Source organism: Poecilia formosa, unplaced genomic scaffold, assembly GCF_000485575.1.
Source record: "Poecilia formosa unplaced genomic scaffold, Poecilia_formosa-5.1.2 Scaffold441, whole genome shotgun sequence".
NCBI lineage: Eukaryota > Metazoa > Chordata > Actinopteri > Cyprinodontiformes > Poeciliidae > Poecilia > Poecilia formosa.
The window spans coordinates 292,865-305,495 of NW_006800380.1; the positions used below are offsets into that span (position 1 = coordinate 292,865).

At 42.0% G+C, this 12,631-nt stretch overlaps 1 protein-coding gene and 1 long non-coding RNA gene across 4 annotated transcripts in view; one reads left to right on the forward strand and one right to left on the reverse strand.

The window, feature by feature from the left end:
• The window catches only part of LOC107833747 (uncharacterized), a 22,065-nt gene extending 10,992 nt beyond the window's left edge, over nt 1–11,073 (forward strand). The window contains exon 3 of the long non-coding RNA XR_001659515.1: nt 11,062–11,073. This is a non-coding gene — a long non-coding RNA (uncharacterized LOC107833747). The remainder of the gene's footprint in view (nt 1–11,061) is intronic.
• The window catches only part of fam151b (family with sequence similarity 151 member B), an 87,461-nt gene that overhangs the window by 6,027 nt on the left and 68,803 nt on the right, over nt 1–12,631 (reverse strand). The gene's annotated exons all lie outside the window — the stretch shown is intronic.

The following is a 12,631-nucleotide window of genomic DNA, read 5'->3' on the forward strand; positions in this document are numbered from 1 at the left end:
TGCCATAATTCACATCAAGTTCGTCGCTCCGTTTTATGTCCCGCTTCTCCTGTTTCAGAGTTTTGCGCAATGTGCACTTCATTTTTCTTTTGTTTTTTTTTAACCCCCTAAGGTGCAGGGTACGGTGGCTGACAGGTGCAAATGCGCAGCAACAGAGAAAACATGCAAACAAAAAAAGAGACGCAAACAAATGAAATGCAGCAAACAAAAAAGAAACGCAACGAAAAAAAAGAGCCGCAAAAAAAGGGACGCAAACAAAAGAAAAGATGCAAACAAAAAGTGCTGAAAATGGAAGTGGGGGAGTCGAACAAAAACGGCTGTGTCCAAATTTAGGGTCTGCATCCTTTAAAACGGGTGTTCAGAAAAGCAGCAATGGCAGCAAAAAATTATTTGTGCTGTGTTACACTTAAAATTTCACAAAATGATTTTTTTACAAAGTTTTTGGCAAGAATGTAGATGTATAGATCTGAAATATCTGCTCAGTTCAACAGTAAATCACTTAATTACAATATTGCTCCGACATTTTCAGAAATGTCTGATCCCGCTGCATTAACAGCCAGCTCCCTTGCCAGCTGTCAACTGGTCGGGCGCTCCAGGTTCGATAAACCGAGAGAGAACCCATGTCTCCTGGCAAATCGTTTTAAAAACTCCTGCTAGTTTTCCCCTCTGAGTGGAGGTGAAACACAGATATTAAGTCTGGTAATGGCTGTAAATATTTTTGGTTCGCTAAAGTAATTTATTCCTGAGCAAATGGGTTTCACTGACTAAGCCTTCAAACATAATAGTTTTACTTAACTGTAATGTCTTACTTCCTGAGATATGGAGTGTATCTGAAAATGAATAATTTGCGTACATTCCTTGCTATACATGTTTTTTTTTAATAAACATTTTTATTAGTTTTGTTTTCACAAGTAGAGAAAATAGATTATACAATATACTGCTTATAACTTTACATGAGTATGTAAAGAAGAGAAACAGAACAAAGAAAAAAAAAAAGGGAAGCCGCCGTACAGTGTCACATTTATGTCAATCATGAATCCAATGGTCAGCATATATTTATAGACATGTACAAAGCCTAATAACACAAACATATCTAGCCGGGTGATAAGAGAAAGGAAAAGAAAGATGCATAGTGATACAAAAGGAGGGTATTCTTTAGTTAAGACAAGGTGAGACCTTCCACTTCATAGGATTCTGACCTCTCATCATAAGTTGCGTCAACTCTTTAGGTAGATAGCTAAACACAGGAGACCACATATCAAGGAAATGTTTTTCATTACCCTTAAGAACTGCACTAATCCTTTCATAAGGGAGGACCCTAAATATTTTTCTGTACCATTGTGTGACAATTGGTGGCTTATCCTTAATCCAATTAATTAAAATGCATCTTCTACCCANTTTTAGCACAGAAATGGAATATTTAATATTGGTAAAATGTATTAAGTATTTATTATCTAGGTGTTTTTATGGGAATATGGATCTTTCAGATTATTTTGAGAAGCAATTTCGATCATATTTTACATTTTATTATATCATGTAGCATGGGCCGCTGGTCTTGGTCTTGATTCGATCTCGACTTCCCTCGGTCTTGGTCTTGACTTGGTCTCGGACCCTAAAAGTCTTGGTCTTGTCTCGGTCTCGATACACTCTGGTCTTGGTCTTGTCTTGGTCTCGGGTTAGGTGGTCTTGAACACAACACTGGTTCTCCATAAAGATAACCTGAAATAAGAACATATCGACCATCATTGTCGCTCATAGTTTTCTCCAAAGTAAAGGGAAGACTCCGATGAATTAGTATGGCAGCTCCTCTACTCTTAGAGTTATGTGATGAGTAAAACACCTGGCCCACCCAATTCCTCCTCAGTTTAAGGTGCTCATTGTCAGTTAAGTGGGTTTCTGACAATAATGCTATTTTTGTGTTTTCCTTTTTCAAGAATGTCAGGATCTTTTGTCTTTTTATCACATTATTTATTCCCTTAACATTAAGGGAGACTATTTTGAGATCACTTATAGTAAAGTTGACGATAGTTTGATAATCTGTGAGAGAGCGTTATAATAACTATAGTATACCTCCATGGATTTATGGAAAGTAATTGAAAAACCAGCAGTTTTCTGACATGAAAAACAGATAACTTACATTGTACGTTGGTATAAACAATAACGAGAAAAAAACACACATGAACGAAAGAACGGCCATCCCCAAACCATGACCCCAACATACCCTCAACATACCTTTCCCTGTGCGGTTCTGGACCGCCAACCGCAGTAAAAAAAAAAGAAAACCGGGGCACATGAAACCGAGAAGAGTCGCCGCCGAGAAAAGAATACCAGACATCCTCCCTAAAGCTAAGCCCTCCCCACTCACCCCGAGTCACAGTAATTTGAACGTGTTGGTAATAAATCCCAGCAACCCGCATGTTTTTTAATCATATCCTATTTACCCATGTGAGGCACGAAGTAAACAAAAATCCAAGTCGTGGAACATCTGTCCAACAATTAGCCACATACCTTTACAACATAGTTCTGCACCAAAGAGAAAAGGAAAGAAAAAGCAGAGCATCAGTCTTTAGGCAAAGGTCCAACTTGTGTATCCAACCAAACCATAAGATGGTCTCAGTTCATTTCGTTCAGGAAAGCAAGTGCATCCTTGGGTGATCGAAACGACTGGGTTTTCCTTTCGTGCATAAAAGACAGGACAGCCAGATATCGCATGGAGAATCTCACCTCCTTCTTGATAATTAGTTCACACACCTCGTTAAACGCATGGCGCATCTCCTTGACAGCAGCGGTCATATCCTGTCTGATGAAGACCGTTTGGCCTTCGTATGTGAGCGGAGCCTGCTTAGTTGCCGCCGCCAGGATCTCTGGAGTGATGTAGCTTAATCACAGCACGCGGCCGGTCAGGTCTCGGCGGTCCGAGGCTCCGGTGAGCCCGGTCGATCTTAATAACGCCCCGCTTAGACTCCAAGCCAAGGAGAGCAGGGAGCCATCTCTCAAAAAATGAGACTGGTTTCGGCCCTCCGTGTCATATTTGAGGTTGTAGATCAAGATATTATCCCTACGGCTCCGTCCCTCCAGATCGGTACATTTCTCCGTCAGAGTGCGTACTTTCGACTCCAGCTCCTTCAGCCTAGGTCCCCACCGCCGACATGTCGTCGTCCTCCACCGCTGAGATGCGGTGCTCTGCTTCCGTGATGCGTTCCGTATTGGCTTCTAATTTAGCAGAGATGTTACCCAAAGTGGTGGAAAACTCCTTAAACTTCATATCAATCAGAGCCGAAATCCTCTCAATAACGGATTGGGAAATATCTGCGGCTAGAGCATTAGAGCCGCTAGCAAGTACCTCGTGCTGCTGAGCTACCTGGTTAGCTTCTTTGCTAGTTAGCGTATTCTTCCTTGTTGGCTCTTCAATTGGTTTATAAGCGGAAGATTTGACTGTTTTAGGGTTGGGCATGGTGTCGGGATGCTATAAAATAAGTCTAAAACTTGTTAGTTTAAGTAAGGATACAAGAATAACCCAAATAGACCCTTTTCACAGTGACGTCAGACAATGGCCGCCATAACTCAAAACTGGGTATCTTTACTTCCGGTGTGATTTTGCCTTGGGAACCAAGCTGAAAAATTCCCGCATTCTCATAATCTTAAGGATATAATAAAAGATAAGTTTAATAATAACAGCATTTAAGTGTTAGATAGCTGTTATTAATCATTGTAAATTCACCATTNTGGGGGGAGGGTCCATACTTGCCGTGAAAATAGCTGATAAAGCCTCCAAGTAGTTGTGAAGGGTTTTTGCGCTTACGTCACTATGACGTCACCGCGACTAGTCGACATCAACTTGACTATTATCATGATGTAGTCGACCTTAAAAAATATGTAGTCGTTCAACCCCTAAGACACGTGTGTTCATCTGCTCTACCGCTAGCAAACAACCATACTGATTAAATAACATAAAAGTCAAGCAGTTCCCTAAAAGTCCAACAGATGGCAGCAATGCGCCCCACAATTTACAGGACACACTTCCTGCTAAAGAGCCCCCTGGTGGTTGAAGAAAAATCCACATATAAACCGGAAAATACAATAAATGAAAAAAAATCTGAATGCTCTCTGGTATTGTTCAGGGGGCCAGACCAAATGTGGAGACGGGCCGAATCCGGCCCGCGGGCCGTAGTTTGGGGACCCCTGCTATTCAGTATAAAAGGTGTTATATGCAGACGATGTAGTATTTTATGCTGTGTCTCTCTGAGCGTATTACATATAAAGGTTGAATTAACTACATTGATGGCTTCTTGCCAGTCATCCTCAATGTATACTGTGTCAAGGTCTCACTCCCATTTCCGCGCAATGTCCCCAGCACCACCTGGGATGAGAGAGTAGAGCACTGCATAGAAGGCAGAAATAAAATGCCTAAGTTTTTTCTGGTCGACAGGGAATTTCTCAATCTCATTGTGTGTGTGACCAAGCCAGAATGACAGAGCCTCATAGAACCAATGAAATGGCGAATTTGAAGAAAACCAAAGAAGTGTTCTTTAGGAATACCACATTTTAACTGCAATTGTTGAAATGTCATGAGTACATTCTCTGTAAACATATCTCCAATCACTCTGACTCCTCTGCTATGCCACAGGTAAAAAATGTTGGGCTTAAGGCCTGGGACAAAATCCTGGTTTCCTATGAGAGGTGTCAGGAGTGAGGAGCAAGGCCCACCTTCTGCGTGGTTCCAAATTCTCTGCCACACTCTAATTGTGACATAAATAATTGGATTATGTTTAATATCTCTTGATAGCTTCTTCCTATCTCCAGTGATGAGGCTCCACAAAGAAGCAGGCTGAGAGGCCCACGAATCAAGGCAAGAGTTCGAGTTAAGATGAGCCTGTAACCACTCCCACAAATAACGAGCATGGCAAGCCCAATTGTAATAGTAGATGTTTGGCAAAGCCATGCCATGTCTGTCAACAGGAAGCTGTAAAGCTTTGATTTTCTGTCGTGGTCTCTTGCCATGCCAGATGAATCTGGAGAATGCTCTCTCAATATTCGTAGTGACTTTCTTGGATAGCCAAAGAGGCAACATTTGGAGGGGATATAAAAGCTGTGGAAAAATGTTCATTTTAATTAAACTTATACGCCCCATAAATGATAAAGGAAGATCATGCCACCTTTCTAAGTCCCTCCTTATTTTACTAATTGTTGGAGAGAAATTAAGCTTCCATAGATCTGACAGATTAGGGGATACCGTAATTCCCAGATAACTGAAGCTATGTTGGGAACATCTCAGGGAACAGCTAGAGGGTAGGTCCTGGACAGTAGCAATACCTAATGGCATTGTTTCTGATTTATCAAAATTGATTTTATAACCTGAAAAGGAACCAAACTCATGAATAGTGGATAAGATAGCTGGTATTGAGATGTCAGGTTTTGTTACAAATAACAGAATATCGTCTGCGTATAACGCTATTTTATGGATTTTACCGCTAATCATCACACCATGCACATTTTGTTGTGATCTTATAACCGCTGCTAGGGGCTCCAGCGCAAGAGCGAACAGAAGTGGGGATAGAGGGCAACCCTGTCAGGTTCCCCTATGTATTGTAAAAGATGGAGATTGAACACCATTAGTCATGACACAGGCTGATGGGGAACTGTAAAGTATCTTAATCCATTTCAGAAAGTCACCCCCTATCCCAAATCTCTCCAAAACATTAAATAAGTACTTCCACGCAATCCTGTCAAATCTAAAGATACAGCAAAGGCTCTACAGTTCGTTTGGCTTGAGTACTGAATTACGTTGAGTAATCTCCTCATATTTGTGAAGGAGAAACGATTTTGTATGAACCCAGTCTGATCTGGGTTTATTAAGAAAGTCAGCAACTTCTCCAATCTCGTTGCAAGCAATTTAGAGAGCAGCTTACTATCTACCCCAATAAGACTAATAGGTCTATATGAGCCACAGATGTCTGATGGTTTATCTTTTTTGAGGATAAGGTTGATCTTCGCCAGGTTAAGAGTTGGTGGCAAGCCTCCATGCCCAAACGAGTGCACAAACATTTCAGTAAGTGGTCCTTAGTTAGTGGCTTAGTTTCTTATAGAATTCTGGACAGAAACCATCAGGTCCAGGAGCTTTTCCACCTTTAAGGGAGGCAATGGCCTCTCTGACTTCTACCTGAGAGATTGGAGCACCTAAGACTTCTTGTTGTTCCTCTGTCAGGCGAGGGAGAGTCACACCACTTAAGAATTCCGTTATTCTAACATCAGATGAATTGCATTCAGATGAATACAGTTTTTGATAGAATTCCCTCATAACCCTATTGATATCTGTCGTTTTATGATGTCTGTCCCGGTTGTCGTCTTATAATGATGGAATTGTGTTTGCTTCCATTCTGCCTTTTGTCAGCCTTGTTAGTAGCCGTCCCGGTTTGTTCCCTGACTGATATAATCTGTGTTTAGCAAAGAAAATGGTTGATTCTGCTTGTTTTGTTAGTAATTGATTTAAAGCTGAGTGAGCTGCTTCTAATTTTTTAGACGGTGCTCTAGAGGGTGTATTTTTAAATTGCAACTCTGTTTGTTGTACTATTCCGTCTAAGTGTAATTGTTCTTTGATGGCAGCTTTTTTCTGAGCTGTGGTATATGAAATGACACATCCCTAATAAAAGCTTTTGCTGCCTCCCAGAGTAACGAAGGGTTGACATCTGGGGTCTTATTAGTATCCATAAAGAAATTCCACTGATCTGTAATATAGTCAACAAAAGATGGGTAGCTCAGTAAAGAGGGATTCATCCTCCAGTGGCGAGAAGCAGGATCAGCATAAGGGGGGCTAATGCATAAAATAACAGGAGATTGATCGGAAATTGTACATGTGCTAATCGAACAGTTTCTAACTCGATCCAATACCATTCTTGAAGATAAAAAGAAATCAATCCGAGAGAACGTTTGATGGGGTTGAGAAAAAGTATAATCTCTCTCTCTAGGGTTAGTGACTCTCCAGGTGTCATATAGTTCTAAGTCTTGGAAAAACTCTCGTAAACTCAGACTTTTTCTTGAAGTTGTAGTAGATCTAGGAGGAGACTGGTCAACGTCTGGGTTGTGAATACAATTAAAATCCCCCACAACTACTATATACGGTGTGTGTACCGAAGCAATGTCCAACAGAAGTTTGGGGAAAAAAGTAGCCTCGTATATATTTGGACCATATATGCAACCTATTAAGATGTGTTCTCCATAAAGATAACCTGAGATAAGAACATATCGACCATCATTGTCGCTCATAGTTTTCTCCAAAGTAAACGGAAGACTCCGATGAATTAGTATGGCAGCTCCTCTACTCTTAGAGTTATGTGATGAGTAAAACACCTGGCCCACCCAATTCCTCCTCAGTTTAAGGTGCTCATTGTCAGTTAAGTGGGTTTCTGACAATAATGCTATTTTTGTGTTTTCCTTTTTCATTAATGTCAGGATCTTTTGTCTTTTTATCACATTATTTATTCCCTTAACATTAAGGGAGACTATTTTGAGATCACTCATAGTAAAGTTGACAATAGTTTGATAAACTGTGAGAGAGCGTTGTAATAACTACAGTATACCTCCATGGATTTATGGAAAGTAATTGAAAAACCGGCAGTTTTCTGACATGAAAAACAGATAACTTACATTGTATGTTGGTGTAGCTGGGGCATATTGTCTCCCCCGAATGTGTGCTGCTGCGCCCTCTTCCTCTTGCCCATATATGGAAGATGCTGTGACAGAGCGCAGCTGGCTTGTTAGGGAGACAGGTAATCAGCATTTACATTTAAAAGCGGGTAGATCACATGCAGGAGATCAGATGCAGGCTGAGGACTTGTGCACAGGTATGTTTAACATCAATCGTGGAGTGAGTTTAGAATTTGTCTGATTCTGCCACTGATTGTTGTAGGAAACGCACTTTAGAGAGTGACGTCAAGAGCAACATTTCCTGGTTTCACTTTAGAGAAGGTAAGGGCCGTTTCTTATGATTTATCTGGCTGGTTAATGTTCTTGTCTAACTTGATTTCTTTTGTGTGTAGGTTGGCCTGCTACTGTTTCAGTTTTTGATTTGTTTTGATTTCAATTTTTCTTTTGTTTCAGTTTACTTATTTTTAGATGTTTATTGTTGATTAAAAAGAACTTTTCGTTTTTGGGGGTTTTTTAGGGAAAGGAACTTCCTACTGCAGCCCGCTCACTTGTTTTAAACTGGGACCTATGCTGTCCCTGGGTCCTATAGGCCGTTTTATTTATATTGAGGAGACTAGTGGAAGGGGAGTTTCTTTTTTTTCTTTTGTATTCACTAAGGATTTTTGTGTGAGTGTGCTTTTGTTGGGGAACACTTAGGTGTATTTAGTTGTATTTGTGTTTTCTTATTATTCCTCCCCCAAACAGTCAAATTTTTATCTAGTTTTAATTATTTTTCAGCTTTAAGGATCCCAGGGCCAGCATAGACTTCCGCCTTTAGTGTGGTCATTTGGTATAATAAAATAAATTGACTATTATTTATTTGAAACATTTGTGAATTCAATAAACTGTTTGTAATCTGCAGCAGTGCCTCTGTCCATCTTTACAAACTTATCTGAGTGATCTGGTAAAAAGAGGATCTAAAGCTGTACCCAAGGTCACTTTGGTATAAACAATAACGAGAAAAAAAACACACATGAACGAAAGAACGGCCATCCCCAAACGATGACCCCAACATTCTCTCTAACCCCCACCCAACGCCCCCCTTTCCCCTGTGCGGGTCTGGACCGCCAACTGCAGTAAAAAAATGAAAACCGGGGCACATGAAACGGAGAAGAGTCGCCGCCGAGAAAAGAATACCAGACATCCTCCCTAAAGCTAAGCCCTCCCCACTCACCCCGAGCCACAACAATTTGAACGTGTTGGTGATAAATCCCATCAACCAGCATGTTTTTTAATCATATCCTATTTACCCATGTGAGGCACGAAATAAACAAAAATCCAAGTCGTGGAACATCTGTCCAACAATTAGCCATATACCTTTACAACATAGTTCTGCACCGAAGAGAAAAGGAAAGAAAAAGAAGAGCATCAGTCTTTAGGCAAAGGTCCAACTTGTGTATCCAACCAAATCATAAGATGGTCTCAGTTCATTTCGTTCAGGAAAGCAAGTGCATCCTTGGGTGATCGAAACGATCGGGTTTTCCCTTCGTGCATAAAAGACAGGACAGCCGGATATTGCATGGAGAATCTCACCTCCTTCTTGATAAGAAGTTCACACACCTCGTTAAACGAATTGGCGCATCTCCTTGACAGCAGCGGTCATATCCTGTCTGATGAAGACCGTTTGGCCTTCGTATGTGAGCGGAGCCTGCTTCCTTGCCGCCGCCAGGATCCTGGATGTATCTCTGGAGTGATGTAACTTAATCACAGCACGCGGCCGGTCAGGTCTCGGCGGTCCGAGGCTCCGATGAGCCCGGTCGATCTTAATAACGCCCCACTTAGACTCCAAGCCAAGGAGAGCAGGGAGCCATCTCTCAAAAAATGAGACTGGTTGTCGGCCCTCCGTGTCTTCTTTGAGGTTGTAGATCAAGATATTATCCCTACGGCTCCGTCCCTCCAGATCGGTACATTTCTCCGTCAGAGTGCGTACTTTCGACTCCAGCTCCTTCAGCCTAGGTCCCCACCGCCGACATGTCGTCCTCCACCGCTGAGATGCGGTGCTCTGCGTCCGTGATGCATTCCGTATTGGCTTTTAATTTAGAAGAGATGTTACCCAAAGTGGTGGAAAACTCCTTAAACTTCATATCAATCAAGAGCCGAAATCCTCTCAATAACGGATTGGGAAATATCTGCGGCTAGAGCGTCAGAGCCGCTAGCAAGTCCCTCGTGCTGCTGAGCTACCTGGGTAGCTTCTTTGCTAGTTAGCGTATTCTTCCTTGTTGGCTCTTCAGTTGGTTTATAAGCGGAAGATTTGACTGTTTTAGGGTTGGGCATGGTGTCGGGATGCTATAAAATAAGTCTACAACTTGTTAGTTTAAGTGAGGATACAAGAATAACCCAAATTGGCTCGAGAGGAGTGGGAGCCCAGCGGGAGCCCAGCGACAAGCGTCTGCATCACGTGACCCCCGCTATACATGTTTAAACATTTTAGAATCTGACAAACAGATTTCTTTTTTACTATGGAACAGCCTTTATTACAAAAGGTGAACAATAATACAGAAATAAAGAGTAAAAAAAACAAACTTCGAGTCCGTTTTTTTTCCTTCACTGCTCTCTGCTTCACCTTGTCACGGTTGCTATGCAACATAACGCCGAGATGGAGGCAAGGCAGCTAGCCGAAGGCTACAGCTTCTCTTTTCTGGTCGTCCATATTCGTAGCTTTCGAAGGACCCTTCTTCCGTAGACCGGGCCGTTTCTCACATAGACATGATAAAAGGACAGACGCCTAATGGCGTCCTCATTAAACAATGATTAATACTGAATAATATTAGGCTATAGAGCTTTGGAACGTGACGTCACTGCTGTAAACGGAGGGACATCAGCGCCATCTTTGGGGTCCTCTATCTGTTAAACATATCATGAATGTATCATTTTAAGGGAAAAATATGTTGTTTCAAACTTTCATGACGTGTCTACAAATCTCAAAAAAGTTGGGAGAGGTATAAGTGGCTGGAAAAAGGAAACTGAACATAGAACAAACAGCTGGAAGACCAATTAATACTAATTAGGTCAATTGACAACATGATTGGGTATAAAATGAGCTTCTTAGAATGTCTCACCATCTCTCTGAAGCCAAGATGGTGAGAGGATCACCAATTCCACCATTGTTGCGCAGAAAGATAGTGCAGCAATACCAGAATGGTGTTACCCAGCGTAAAATGACAAAGACTTTTAAGTTATCATCATCAACCGTGCATAACATCATCAAAAGATTCAGAGAATCTGGAACAATCGCTGTGCGTAAGGGTCAAGGCTATAAAACTCTACTGGATGCTCGTGATCTCCGGGCCCTTAAACGTCCCTGCGCCTGCAACAGGAATGCCACTGTCTAGGAAATAAGAGCCTGGGCTCAGGAATACTTCCAGAAAGCATCGTCAGGGAACACAATCCACCGTGCCATCCGCCACTGCAGAGCAAATTCTACAGAGCAAAGAGGAAGCCATTTCTAAGCAGCTCCACAAGCTCAGCCGTTTGCACTGGGCCAGGAGTCATTTAAAATGGAGTGAAGCAAAATGGACGACTGTTTTGTGGTCAGATGAGTCACGATTTGAAGTTCTTTATGAAACACTGGGACGCCATGTCATCCGGACCAGAGAGGACGAGGATAACCCAAGTTGTTATCAACGCTCCGTTCAGAAGCTGCATCACTGATGGTATGGGGTTGGATGAGAGCTGGTGGCCTGGGCAGCTTGCATGTCTGGAAAGGCCCCATTAAAGCAGAGAACTATGTTCAGGTTCTAGAACAACATATGCTCCCATCTAGACGTCATCTCTTTCAGGGAAGACCCTGCATTTTTCAACAAGATAATGCCAGACCACATTCTGCAGCAATCACAACATCATGGCTACGTAGGAGAAGGATCCGGGTACTGAAATGTCCAGCCTGCAGTCCAGATCTCTCACCTATAGAGAACATTTGGCGCATCATAAAGAGGAAGGTGCAATAAAGAAGGCCCAAGACAATTGAACAGTTAGAGGCCTGTATTAGACATGAATGGGAGAGCATTCCTATTTCTAAACTTGAGACACTCGTCTCCTCTGTCCCCAGACGTCTGAATGTTGTAAGAACTCCCCCGTTCTTCTGTAAGAAGAACTCCCCCGTTCTTCTTACAACAGTGCCAAACAGTGGTAAAAATGGCTTTGTCCCAACTTTTTTGAGATTTGTAGACACGTCATGAAAGTTTGAAACAACATATTTTTCCCTTAAAATGATACATTCTCTCAGTTTAAACTTTTAATCTGTGATTTGTGTTCTATTGTGAATAAAATATTAGATGTTGGCACCTCCACATCAGTGCATTTAGTTTTTATTCACAATCCCAACTTTTTTGGAATCCAGTTTGTAATTTGCACATTATTGTTATTATTATTATTATTATTATTATTATTATTATTATCCTAATGCCAGAATTAATAATAAATTAAAGCTCCGCGGAGCCTCAAGCGGCCCTCGCAGCTAGCGCTGCTTCGGCCTATAGCCACCGCGGGGGTACCAGCACCGCCACCCGCCCGCCACCGCCGACGCTCGCGCGCCCTCATCCACGCTATCCGCTTTTACGGCTTCGGCAGAGCTCCCTGGCGATGAACCAAAAATCTGGAGCACATCGGGCCATGTAGAGAGGAGATAAAGCTGTGTGATTAACCTAAGGGGCGCAGTGGAGTCAAATCACAATTAAACTCTATTGGGCTCCTTAGAGGTTCACAAGTGTCACTCATACAATGTCTGGTGCAAATCGGATGATGCGTTTGTGAATACGAGACGAACGTATGCATATTACGAGGGACAGCCATTTTGCCACGCCCCCACGGGTCAGTAGAGTTCATCATCAATGAGTTCATCATCAATAAGTTCATCATCATTTCATTTTATGTCAGTCTGCACAGGATTAAACCCATATGAATTAGACTGTAAGACATACATTTGAAAAAACATGTTACTTCCTTTCGG